At 48.3% G+C, this 14064-nt stretch overlaps 1 long non-coding RNA gene across 2 annotated transcripts; it reads right to left on the reverse strand.

Annotated features, from left to right (window-relative positions):
* Positions 1–11110: 11110 nt before the first annotated feature.
* On the reverse strand, positions 11111–14060 carry LOC134759808 (uncharacterized). 2 transcript variants are annotated; one of them, XR_010136624.1, is made up of 2 exons: positions 13809–14060; positions 11111–13103 (listed from the first exon to the last, which is right to left on the reverse strand). It is a non-coding gene; the product is annotated as an uncharacterized LOC134759808 (long non-coding RNA). The 2 variants fall into 2 exon arrangements; XR_010136625.1 differs by having other exon boundaries at positions 11111–13545; positions 13809–14054.
* Positions 14061–14064: the final 4 nt, after the last annotated feature.

Raw genomic sequence — 14064 nt, forward strand, 5'->3', positions numbered from 1 at the left:
AAGAAACCCTAACTGAACATTTTTCTAAATGGCTAACAGTTACCAACCATTGGTTATTTGTTGACAAACTGTATCTTCATTGATTTAAAATGCTACTTATAACAGGATCAATTTCTAGACATTTTATTTTTGCTGATCTCTAGTTGTGACATGAGCTAGCGCCGTACATGTAAAATTATTAGGACTTTCTATCGTGCTTTAAGATAGGATGGTATGTTATGACTCACTATTTTTTCCCCAGATGCCTTGGCTGCTATTCTCACCTGTTTATTCTTTGAGGTTCATTTCAAAACTGCTTTGTCAAAGCACCCTCCTGGCAAGAAAGCAAGGATTCTCTGAGGCAAAATACCCCAAGTATCAGAACAGGTCTTTGCCATGACAACCTTAGGTGAATGTCAGCTTCTGTGTTTGTGGCTTTCCAGGGTGCAGGGATCAACAAAAGGCCAGCATTTGCCCAATGAGGGGACTCTAACAGGAGTCTGCCGTGGTTTGGATGTTTGCCTCCTCCAAACTCATGTTGAAATCCAGTCCTCCCAAGGTGGCAGTGTTAAGAGGTGAGCCCTTTAATAAGTGAGTGCTTCACAAGGGCTCTGCCCTCATGACTAGATTAATTCACTGTGGATTACTGGATTAGTGGGTGATCATGGGAGTGGAAATGGTAGCTTCAGAAGAGGAAGAGAGACTTGAGCTAGCATGCTTAGCCCCCTTGCCACGTGATGCCCGGCTCTACCTTGGGACACTACAGATGGCCTCCCATTAGTAAGAAGTTCTTCACCAGGTGTGGCCCCTTAATCTTGGACTTCTCCAACTCCATAACTGTATGAAATAAATTCATTTTCCTTATAAATTACTCAGTTTCTAATATTGTCCTGTAAGCAACAGAAAATGGACTAAGATAGACCCATTGCTGCAATGCCAAAGGATTCATATCAGTGTAAGGGTGAATTAAACATACCTCCAATATGCCCTGGGGCAGTCAAGAAAACCAGCTATAAACAACTTGGCACTGAATAGAGCAAAAAGTTCTCCCTGAAATTTGCAGCCTCAATCCAGCCCTTACATGGTTTGCAGTGTGAGTTCACACTACCTAGGTGGTCCAAAGAGCCTCAACTTGAAAATGCAGTTTACAGTAGCCAGGGTCTGCAGCACCTTGAGGTACTTAAAAGAAGTAAGGATACATCCTTCTGGGAGAAACTCCCCTTCAAATCTGGCCTCAAAGTATTTCCCAAAATAAGCTCATTTCAAGTGGCTTGAGTTTCCTGTCACATTACACACAAGAAAACAGAGACCCATGAAGAAGACACAAATGAAACCCAAAACACAAAATGGAACAACTGGAAGAACAGGAAGCAAAAGACTTCACCTACTGGAATTATTAGACAGGAATATAAGTATCCTTAATATGGTTAAAAGAATAAAAGAAGACATTGAAAATATGAGTAGGAGTAAGAAAGTATAAGAACCAAACAGATTTGAAAAACAGCAAAATATAATCGCTGAAAAGGAAAACATTTTAACTGAATTTAAAAACTCAATAGATGGATTTAACCACACATTAGATGCAACTAAAGAGAGAATCAATGAACTGAGAGACAGAGCTGTAGAAATTATTCTAAATGCAGCACAGAAACAAATGATATAAAAGATCATTTTTATATCAGCAAACAACAAATTTTGTTATATATAACAAAATGATGTAAAAGCACAGATGATATGAAAGAGAGATAAATAATCATAGAAACAGAGAGAAAAGCTTTCACTTACATCTAGTTGAGGAAGAAGCAATATTTCGTGAAGTAATGGTGAACAATTCTGATGAGAAATGATAAAAAAAACCCCTGATTTTCGTATTCATCAAGCCCATCAAATCCAAATTAGGATGAATAAAAGTCACATAATATCTAGAGACAAGAGTGAAAATGCAGAACACCCCCACAAAGAATAAGAGAATATCTTTAAAGTACCAGAGAGAAAAGACAAATTTCCCACAAAGAAATGAAAATGAGACTGACATCTGACTTCTCAATATTAACAATGGAAGCCAGAAGACAGTGAAATCATGTTTATATTTTCTTGGCAAAAAAAAAAAAAAAAAAATTCTACTTTGAATGTGCCTACCCAAAGTAAATATCTTTCAAGAATAAAGGCAAAATACAAGTATTTTTGGATAAACAAAACTGTCTCTACCTACATATCTTCCCTAAAGGAAATTCTGGAAGATGTATGTCAGGCAGAGTGAAAGTAATCTTTGGTGGGAGGTGAGATGCAAGAAAAAATGATAACCTGGCAGATGCCTGTAATCCCAGCTACTCAAGAGGCTGAGGCAGGAGAATCACTTGGACCAGGGAGGCAGAGGTTGCAGTGAGCCAAGATCACGCCTTTGCACTCCAGCCTGGGCAACAAGAGTGAAACTCCACGTCAAAAAAAAAAAAAAAAAAAAAAAAAAAAGGAAGAAGAAGAAGAAATGATTACCCAAGAAAGTGTTACTACATATGTAGGCCAATGTGATTAGTAATTGACAATGTAAAACAATGAAAATGACTTAGGGAGTTTTACAAATTACTATAAAACAAAAGTCAGGAGGGAATGGTTTGAGTTGAAGTGCTTTATACCTTTGTGGTTTTGGAGCAGGGTAAATCTGTTGATCGACTATGAAGTTTCATAAGTTCAATGTACATATTAAAATATTAATGTTTAAGGTAGCCAATAAAATAGTGAAAATAGTGTGTATAACTATAAGGGGAAAAACTGGAATAAAGATATTAAGTCAATCCAAAGGAAGTAGAAAATAGAAGAAAAAGAAAGAAAAGAGAAAAGATAAATAAAAAGTTCAAAATAGTAGAAATAAATCCACATATTAGTGACTAAAATGAATGTAAATAAACCAAAAATTCTGTTAAAAGATAAAAATTGCCAAATCACGTTTAAAAAATTCAATTATAAGCTGTTTTAAAAAGATCTATCTAAAACATCAGGATATCTAGAAGTTGAAAGTAAAGGATGAAAGTTAATAGACCAAGTACATATTAACAACAACAAAAAGACATAGCTAGATTAATACCAACAAATAGACTTTAAGAAAAAAATCCTTACTAGAGTAATTCCCCCCAAAATGCAAGAACTTTATATTAGTTTTACTCCATTCACACACACCCCATGCCCTTTGTGCTATGTTCGTATATTTTGTTGATTCCTGCATATAATAAACACCAAAAAGATGTTGTTGTTGATATTGCCTTACATAATAACAATTCATTGATATTTACCCACATGTTTACCTTCTGGGTCCTTTTCATTTATTTGTACGGTCCTATGATTCTATTTGGTGTTATTTTTCTTCAGCTTAAAGAACTCCCTTCAGTACTTCTTGTACTACAAGTATGGTGGCAGCATATTCTTTAAGCTTTGTTTTTACTGCATGAAAATTATTTATTTCATCTAAATTTGTGAAAGGCGTTTTCACTGGCTATAGAATTCTGTGTTGACACCTTTCTTTAAGCACCCTAAAGACATTGTTCCATTGTTCTTTGGTTTCCATCGTTTCGCTGAAAAGTCAGCCATCGAGTTTACCCTTGTTCTTTTGAAGACAATATGTCCCCCACCCTCAGGCTGTTTTTAAGGTTTTATTTATGATTTTTAGCATTTTGAGTGATATGCCTAAAAGACTGTCATAAATCAAGAATACACATTGTAATGTATATGGTATCCATTTAACTAAAAAGTTGACACAGAAGAAAAATAAATCAACAAAATAATTTTTTATAGAAATTTATAAATTGAGTCTAAAATGTATATGAAAATGCAAAGAACCTAGAGTAAATGGGCAAAATAAATTTGGAGAAGGAAAGAATGTTGGAGAATTTACACTACCCAATTCCACAGCTTCTTATAAAGGTACACTCCTTAGGTCAGCATGACTTTGGTGTGACAACAGACATACAGATCAACAAGACAAAACAGACAGTCTAGAAATAGGCTCATACAAAGGCATTGATTGTATTTAGTGGAGAAGATGAAAGTCTTTTCAATAAATGGTGTTGAAGAAGCTGGATATGATACAGGAAAAAACAATACAGAAACTTGATCCTCTACTTCACCACATGAACAAAAATTACTGTGGATTATAAGCCTGATCGTGGGAAGCTAAAACTATATCTTCTCTAAAAGGTAATATCAGGGAATATCTTCATGGCCTTGAGCTAGGCAAAGATTGATTAAACAAGACACCAAATGCACTAATTGATATATTGAATTTAATAAACATTTAAAGTGTCTGCTATTCAATAAAATACTAAGAAAATGAAAGATAGTTGATAGATTAGGAGAAAAATAAAATATCTGCAATATACACACCAGAAAAGAATTCGACCAGAATATATTTAAAAATGCCTACAACTAATTAATCAAAAGGTAAAAAGCTTAAGTTTTAAAATGAAAAAAACTAATAAAATTTTGTTATAGAGATAAAGAATAGCCAATAAGCACATGAAAAGATGCTCAACATCATTAGTCATCAGGAAAAGGCAAGTGTAAACCATAAAGAGATGTAAATACACACCCATCAGAATGGCTAAAACCTGAAAAAACCCAGCAGTAATTCCGGATAACTGTCCAAGAAAAGTGAAAATATAAAGAGATACACACACACACACACACACACACAATGTACAAAAATATTTGTAGAAACTTGATTGATAAGAAGTCCAAACTAAAAACAACCCAACTGATCACCAAGTGAGGAGGGCTCAGCAAATTGTAATAGATTTATACATGGAATGCTTTCCAGCAGTAAAGAAAGAACAATCTGCTGATGTTCACAGCAACAGGCATGGATCTCAAATCACTATCCTGAGCAAAAGAGGTCAGACACAGAGGCCCACATGCTATTTGCTTTCATTTATTTGAAATTCAAGAATAAGCAAGACAGATGTGCAGGAATCTATGGATGGCAGTGGTGACCTCTAAGGTGGGTTTCCACTGGACAGGGCAGGACAGAGCCTTCTGGGGTGATGGAAGTGTTACATATTTGATCTGGGAGGTGAACCTCAGCATGGAACTTAATGTTTTTGTGCCTCAGTTTCTCTTATGTAAACTGGATAACAATTATATCCCCATCATTGAACAAATAAAATGCTTCAGTGTTTTTGTTTGTTTGTTTGTTTTGGTTTTTTTTGAGATGGAATCTCGCTCTGTTGCCCAGGCTGGAGAGCAGTGGCGTGATTTTGGCTCACTGCAACCTCCCCTCCCGGTTCAAGCAATTCTCCTGCCTCAGCCTCCCAAGTAGCTGGGACTAAAGGCACACACTACCACACCTGGCTAGTTTTTGTATCTTCAGTAGAGACGGGGTTTCACCACATTGGCCAGGCTGGTCTTAAACTCCTAACCTCAAATGATCCACCTGTGTCAGCCTCCTAATGTGCTGGGATTACAGGTGTGAGCCACTGCACCTGGCCTCAAACAGTGTTTGACCCATGGAAGAACTCATACATTTGCTTTTACTTTCTATGTGTTTGATTTAGACATAAGAATGATGCAGTTCCGTGAAATGAGTTAAACAATTTTTGCTTCTTCTGTGACCTGGAACCACTTATGCAACCTGGGAATACACACTTCTACCATGATAGAATTCTAATAATAATTCTAGAACATTTGAAAGAGCACTCTCATAAAACTGTCTTGGCCCAGATCTTTTTTCTCTGAAGGTATTACTCAGAACAAGTTTTTTCTCTCCTCACATCTTTTCCCCATTACTTGGATTTCAAATTTATTAAACTACACTTTTTTTTTTTTTTTTTAGATGGAGTCTCACTCTGTCACCCAGGCTGGAGTGCAGTGGCACCATCTCCGCTCACTGCAAGCTCCACCTCCCGGGTTCATGCCATTCTCCTGCCTCAGCCTCCTGAGTAGCTGGGACTGCAGGAGCCTGCCACCATGCCTGACTATTTTTTTTTTTTTTTTTGTATTTTTAGTGGAGACTGGGTTTCACTGTGTTAGCCAGGATGGTCTGGATCTCCTGACCTCGTGATCTGCCTGCCTCAGCCTCCCAAAGTGCTGGGATTACAGGCGTGAGCCACTGCACCTGGCCCTAAAATACACCGTTTTAGCAGATACTGTTAGTTGCCTACCCAAATTTCTCTTTCGTGTTGGCTGATTGGCTTCAGAGCTCACCCTTTTCTGTGATACCCATGTGCTCAGAGAACACACCTGTCTTAGCCTTTGGTGAAGGACTGCGTGCTACAGATTCATTTAGGGGTATGGCCTCCTGGAGCAGACACGGGATGGGGGGGTGGGGTAAGTCTCCCATGAGACAGGTTCTGGGAAGCCTCACACCTGGTCTCAGGACCGTCACTCCAGGTGAAGAAAGTGGGAAAAATTTATCCACCGGCTTGTGCTCCTGTTGGTCCAGGTGTCCCCCGTGGGGTAGGAACTCCCCGTTGCCTTCGGGTGGCTCATGCCTGGGCACTGAGTGGTGTCTGGTATTATTCCCAGGCCCTCGCTGGACACAGACATCAGAATGGGGAGGCAGGAAGCTGCGCAGGGACAAGCTGGCCTGGTGAAGGATCTGCAGAGAGTTGAGCCCTTAGGGGCCCCTGGATCAGCAGCCCGGGGTGGGTGCCTGAGTGTCACCCCACACAGTGACCCTATCCCCCACCCCAGAAACAGATCATCCCTGCTTTAAGCCAATCACCATGCCTCTGTTCTTTTCTCTGACTGGTAGGGGAAGGGCCACGAGGGAGATGCTGCTGGGGTGGGTATGGAGGGGGTTTTCTGGGAAAGGAAAGGCCCTCAGCTCTTGAAACAATTGTAAAAGCTCAGAAAGACCCAGTGCTCTTCCGTCCCAGGATGTAGGTGTGCAGGATGTGATGTCCAGGGCTGCCATTGTACCCAGGCCAGCAGCGCAGGTGAACGAGAAGAACCAAGGCCTTAGAGGCGTGGGTGAGCTGCTGGCCCAATCCACTCTGCAGCCACTGGACCCGAGCCCTCCTGAGACCTAGGCTCCTCGCAGTGCTGGCTCTCAGTTAGCACTCTGTTACCTGTAGACAGAGCCTCCTGGTTGCCAAGAATAGGGCTCCTTCTCATGCAAACCCCTGGCAGAATCGCCAGCCCCTGTCTACTGAGTATGACATCCCAACCCCCTTCCTCCAACTACTCCACCGTCTTCGGAATTCCAGGCCCCGTGCGTGGCCTGCTTGTCCAGCCTCCTTTCCCCCAGGGAGCTCACTCCAGCTCCTGGCTGTTGGCTCTCGGGAACCCAGACAGACAGGGCACTCTGGGAGAAGTGGGGCTGCAGGGCTGCCTGTGAACCTCTCTCTCCTCCTACTCACTCAGGCCATTTCCTGCTCCACGTTTCAGCTCCAGACCCGGCCGCCTTTATGAGCTTCGTGCAGCCTGCACATGTGGGTTTCCACGCGCACGGGTGCCAAGCCTGGCTTCTCTGCCTGATGCTTGGACCATCTGCACTGGAGCCCACAGGCCGGGCAGGAACCTCCTTGGCTTCCTCCAGCTCCTCTCTTGGTTCTCTTGCCAGAGAAAGGATTTGATGTTTTCCATTTCCTAAGACCCATCAGCATGTGTTTGTCTAAGGCTCGTTCACTTCCCTTCTGCAGGACTCTGGGACGTGCCTTGCCTGCTGGTTCCCTCTCTGGTGACCAGGGTGGACATGAGGCCGTGGGAGGCCCGTGGAGGGACCATGCCCATTGCCCACCTTGTTCAGAGTGACAGCTGAACTGGGACAGTCTTGCAGAAGGGAGGGCCCTGGCCGCTTTGCTGAGGGAGGTGGGGGTCAGATGGGACTTGAGGGGTGGGTTCTCATTCCTGGAAGGGTAGCCCAGCTTCCTAGAGAAGGGTGTGGGGAAGAAAAAATATGCAAAATGCTGTGCTGTGAGGAGGCAGCAATCTTGGGGCAGCGAGGCAGGGTGAGAGGCTGGCCCCATGCTCTGGCTTCTACGCCTGCTCCTCTGTGTGGACGTTTACCCCAGAGGAGTAGTGGGGTGTGCTCTCCAGCTATGCTGTGTCTCATGCCTCTATCCGCCCAGGGGGTCTGCTCTTTCCACCTGCACTCCAGGCATGTGGTGGTGGGACTGCACTGGCCCTCTAGGCAGCCTCAGGGGTGGGTCCAGACCAAGCCCCTGTTCCCAAGGTGTCCTTCTCCACCCTGGTAGGCTCTAATGATCCATTCTCATGTCTCTCTCCTCGACCAGACTCAGGGCTTCTCGCAGGTGGAGGCTGCGCCCTGCCATCCTGGAATCCCCAGGGCACGTGGTCAGCCCGGTAAACTGCAGGAGTGACCCGTGAAGACTGGCAGGGGCTCTATGACAGGCTACACCAGGGTCAGAGAGGACGAGGACATGAGTTCCAGGCAGAGGTTCGGGGGCTTGGTGCTGAGAGGATGGGGTCCCGGAGGCTGTGCAGGGACATGAGGGTGACAGCTCACACCTTCCCCCACACCCATGTGTGGCGATCATTTCTATCCATCACAGAAGCAGTCTGCTTGGATGCGACACGCCCATATCCTGAGTCTCCCAGCTGGTGGGGGTTTCTCAGGGTGGTCTCCCTTCGTATTGCTCAGCTGAGGGTCTCCTGCCTGTGAACAGCAGCTTCCTGCCTGAACCCTTGGTGTGTGGGGGGTGGAGGGAATGTGTCATCTGGAGAGATAGACTATCACACTGGGCTTTCCGCCTCTGATCTCACCAGGATTAGAAAAAGCGCTGCTTTATGAAGACCAGACCCGGCTCTAATCCTTCCCGGGAGAGAAGAGAGGAGGCCAAGAGGAGGCAGAGCTGGGAAAAGTGGCCTGTGCCACTCAGCAGTCGGGTGCCTGCCCGTGAGGCCCTCAGTGCGTGGCCCAACAAGAGCCTGAGTTGCTTCTGCCGAGGTCTGGGGCCACCTGCATTTGCAGGCTCAGGAAGGACACGTGGGTGATCAGATGGAAGCCAGGGCTTTAGCCTGGGGTTGTCTGAGCCTAAGCCCCACCTCTGCCCCCTGTGCTGTCAACTTCCTGAGAATAATATCCTCTCCAGCACTGTGGGCCGATGGGAGAAGGACCCGGTGCAGGGTTGGCTGGCGATACTGTGTTTGAGACCCAGGCCCATCTAGTCCAATGTACCCTTTATGGTTGGGGGAACTGGGGCCCAGAGGAGCTGATGGATGCTCCCAGGGTTTTCTGGCCAGCTGGCCACTGGGAGGTACCTGGCCAGGCCTCCGGTCCAGGCTGCACCAACACCTGGCACTTGGCCTGGGTTCTCATTGCCCCCAGGCCCCTCTGGGATGACCCATGTTGGGGGTACTGGCTGCGTCTTCATGGCAGGTCTAGCTTTTAGCCTGACAGAGGATTCTGGGTGAGAGGCCCCATGCCCCTGTAGGGCCACAGTGCTGGGAGGATCCAGAACAGGTCCCTGTGTGCACCTCAGGGTGGGTGTGTGGCTGCGGAACTGCGGCACATCAGGGGGCAGCGCCCGGTCCTTGCCCAGAGAGAAACACACACAGTGGGGCTGGGCCAGGACATCTTACCTCCACTCGAGTGCCTGCGACAGGCCTGGCTCGACCAGCTGAGCTCACGGAGGCTGCCCTCATGTCCTCCCTGAGGCTAGCCATGCCCTACTCACCCACATGACCGCCAGGCCCCACCCTTGCCCGCAGCCGACGTGTCCTGGCCTCTGGCAAAGCCCAGGCCGCTGCCTTGCTGGGATCCTAATTGTGTCTCTGCCTCAGCAACCCAATGGAGAGTCCAGCAATTTTGGTTCTTGGCTTCGTCTCCAATGACCTACAAGTACCCGTTTGGAAGGAGAGATTTATGGGTGGGCATGAAATTGCCATCTTGAGAAGGTTTGGGTAGAGCTATAAATAGGGCAGCCTGGTCCCTGGGGGTAGACTCCTTTTGGGGAGAAGGTGTCCTAGGCCAGCTGTGTGTGTTGGGGCTGACCACACAGCTGCTGAGACAGGCCCTAGAGGACCCCCGTGCCCCCGACAATGGAGTTATCTTTCCTCCTGCCAGATACATGGAGTGGCCAGGTTCTGATAAGCCACCTGCCCTGGGCTTTTCCTGACCCTGCTGTCACATTCTGATGGCTTTCCCCCACAATGGGATTAACTCGGGGCAGTGATTAATCCAGCTCTTTCCTGCTAATGTCAATCTCTTTCCCCTCCTCACCAGACACTCTCCACTCTGGCCAGGAAGAGATCCGGAGCTTCAAGTGTGCCCCAGGTCAGAGGCCGACTGGGCTGGCCCCTTCCAGGGTCCGGGTGTGTGATCCAAGGTGGGAGGGGGCAGCAGGGCACAGGTGTAGGGTCAGGGCGGCTGGATGCCTATCAAGGGTACCACTTATGCCTCATGCCTCTGGACGATCCCACTGACGCGTGGGCAGAAGGAGAGGCTTGTGCTACCACAGGGGCCACCAGCCAAATTCGCCCCAACGCTTGTGCCTGTGTGGCCAAAGTATGTCCTGGCTAACCCTTTACAGCGAGAGTTTCTGATGTTTCTAGATCAAGGGTCTGAACCTTTAAGGGTGTGGGCCCTACAACATCTGCTGAGAGTGAGGGCCCCCCTCCCTTGGGAAGGGGCAGGTGCGGAGCATCCGCCCTGTGGCTGCCAGAAGGTCCAGTCCAAGACCCCCCAGATCCATGCATATTCATGGTTCTCAATCAAGGGCAATTTTGTCCCCTAGGGGACATGGGGCCATGTCTGGGGATGCTTTCGTATGGTACATGGTGGGGGGATGCTACCCACGTCTAGTGGGCAGAGGTCGGAGGTGCTGTTCCACACCCTGCAATGCACAGGGCAGCTCCCATGACAAAAAGTGACTTGGCTCCATTACAGTAGTGCTGAGGTTAAACAGCCTCGCTCTAAATTAACATGATTCTTGCCTGTGTGTGAGTCATCGGGGCAGACCTGCTGCAGAGATGCGGGGACAAAGCTGGACCCGGTGGGATTGAGTGTGTGGCCAGGAGGAGAGCTGCCCCCTGGCAGGCCAGCTGCACAGGGGCACCTGGGTCTGTGTGTTCAGCTGGATTCAGGGTAGTTCTACATTGGTCTGAGAGCCCTGAGCCTTTTGGGGTACCCCTCAGGGCACCCATGTGCCAGGCTCCACATCCCACATTGAGGAGCAGGGGCTACGCAGAAAAAGCTGGCTTGAGCTTTTAATTCATTGTAATGACAATTCTGGACAAAAATCACACCAGTGACAGCAGACAACGCCCTTGGTGATTAGCAGCCCGGCTGCCCACCATTGCCTTCCATGCCTCTCCATCCTCTGATGACCCACACACAACCTCCTGGGAGGTGCAACTCCCTGGAAGTTGCAACACCCTGGAAGGGGCAATTCCCTGGAGGGGGCAATTCCCTGGAAGGGGCTTCTGTGCTTTGTTCAAAGTTTGAGCTTCCAGGCATCGTTTAATTCTTCCAGCCTCATTCAGCACGGGTACTTCTTCCTCCACAAAGCCCTCTTTCTTCCCTCCCTCCTTTCCTGCCCTCCGTCCTTCCCTCCCTCCTTTCCATCATTCCTTCCTCCTCTCCATCCTCCTCTTTCTGCTTCTCCCATTTCCTTCCTCCTTCCTTTTTTGCCCCTTCCCCCCTGCCTTCCTCCCTGCCTCCATCCCTGTCTCTTTCCTCCACCCTCCTCTTTCTCTTCTCTTTCCCTCCTTTCTCTGCCCTTCTCTCCCTGCCTTTCTCCCTGCCTCCATCCCTGTCTCCTTCCTTCCCTCTCCTCCCTCCTCTTTCTCTTCTTTCCCTCCTCTCTCTGCTCCTCTCTCCCTGCCTTCCTCCCTGCCTCCAACCCTGTCTCCTTCCTCTCCCCTCCTCTTTCTCTTCTTCCCCTCCTCTCTCTGCCCATCTCTCCCTGCCTTCCTCCCTGTCTCCATTCCTGTCTCCTTCCTCTCCCCTCCTCTTTCTCTTCTTTCCCTCCTCTCTCTGCCCCTCTCTGCCGGCCTTCCTCTTGCTCCCACAGGATTCATCACAGCCTCTCTGGCATGCACACTGCTTTGTATGGGCTTTGTATGGGGCATCTCTGGTGCTGCAGCCAGCTGCTGACAAGGGTGTCATTGCCACCAAACTGGAACTCTGCAAAGGCAGGGTCTGTGCTTTGTCCTGCTTTGTCACTGCAGTGCTAGCAGCCAAGCTGGCCAGAGCTGGTGCACTTCGGAGATCTGGTGACTGAATGGAGACATGGAACCATCCGGCATGGCGTGGCATCTGCTAACAGTCATGTGAAGGACTGGCTTGGGACTGCAGAACGCCTTGGGCTTGAGTTAACTGGAAAAGTTCTTTGGCAATGGTGGCCTGGGAGGATGACCAGGGCTGCAGGAAGAGGCTCTGCAGGTTGCAGAACGGCTGCGGCGGCCGCACAGTCCAACAGACGCGTATTCAGAGCCCTCCTCTGGGCCGCACTGATGAATTTTCCAGAACTCAAGCGAATCCAGAGATGACTGCGGCTCTGAATGAACAGAAACAAGCATCAGTCCTGTAGAAACCCGGGGCCAGGCTGGAGCCAGCCCTACATGATTCATTTGCAAGAAATGGGCTCTTGGCTCCCTCGCCAGTTCCCTCTATTTGGAAGTCACTTCCATTCAAATGTTCTGGAGGGCCAGGGATGGTTTTCAGTGGACTGGGCTAGCACACGGGGTCTATGACAGGTCCTGTGTTCCGGCGCCACTGGGCTTCACACTGAAACACCCGGCCCTACCATGTTGTGTGTCCAGAATGCAGCACACTGTAGTTTGGGGAGACCAAGGAGTCAAGGATGCCAGTCCCTGTCCCCTGGCAGGCATGGGGGCCGAGGCTTCTCATAAGAGGAGCAAACATCCTCCCCTCCACCCCTGCCTAATGGGCAGCTCCTTCCCTGGCTGTGGGGCCTCGGCAGGTTGCTGGGCCTCAGTTGTGTTGTCCGTCAAAGTGCCTCTCTGTTCCGCGTGTCACTCGGCGGAAGCAGCTGTCAGAGTGGTGGGCATGGCTCCACGTCTGGTCCTGGCACTCTGGGGAACATCACCAGGACTCCACTGAGTAGAATCTGTAGAGGGCAGTGCAGGGGTCTGCAGTTTTGGCCAGTGTCCCAGCTGACTGTGGGTCCCCCAAGGTTCCGGACTGATGCCATCCGACATCCAGTAGAACTCTGCACCAATGGAAACATCCTATATGTAGGCGGGGCGATTAGTAACCACTACACACATGTGGCCATTGACACTTGAAATGCGGCTCGTGTGATGGAGAAACTGAATTTAAATGTTGCTTAATTGTAATGACTTTTAAGTGAATATTTAAGTAACCACATCTGGCCAGCGGCTACCACATTGCACAGCGCAGTTGCAGAACGGCCGAGCTGGCAAAGCCCCTGGTCTCAGGCAGCACTGAACGAGGGTCAGGTCTACATTTGACAGCTGAGATTCGCAGAGCTGTTCCATGCCTGGCATGGGAGACACTCACAGCGTGACTTGCCCAGGGAGGAGGAGCTGAAGTTCAGGGGGGATAAGTAAATTGCCCAAGGTCACATGACTGGCCAGGACTGACGTGCAAGGGTTTGTTCACTGGTCTCTCAGGCTGTTTGCTGACCCCCACTGCAATGTAGGAAGAATATAGTCAGCTTCTGCTCTATTTTATGTGTGGGCATTCAAATTCTCCGAGATTCTTTCTTCAGAACAGAAAACAAAAATTCAGCTTTTCTAAGAAGAAATGGGACAATCCACCAGCCATCTGGTCTGCCTCTTGCAGCATCTATGTGCACGGGGACTTGTAGATGTTCCGGAAGCCACCAGGACATTCCGGAAGCCCACAGCAGCCACCACATTGCCTCAGAAAGGCCAACACCATCCAAGCTTACCTTCTGGCACTCCGCTCAAACACCGCCCGGCTGGGTGCCTCTTCCTGGGTCCTGCTCTCGCTTGCCCCCGCCTCTGCAGCTCAGGGCCCACCATCTACCTGAAGTTCTGCACGCCTGCATGCCCCTGAGTCACCAGCTGGCCCTGCCAGTGAGGCTGCGGTGTGAGGCATGTCTGTTGACCTCCCCACACTCTGGTCATTGAAAACAGTCTCTCTGCAGAGGAGGGGAGCTGTCTCAGTCCCTCCAGACACCCACC

This window comes from Pongo abelii, chromosome 13 (assembly GCF_028885655.2).
Source record: "Pongo abelii isolate AG06213 chromosome 13, NHGRI_mPonAbe1-v2.0_pri, whole genome shotgun sequence".
NCBI classification, from domain to species: domain Eukaryota; kingdom Metazoa; phylum Chordata; class Mammalia; order Primates; family Hominidae; genus Pongo; species Pongo abelii.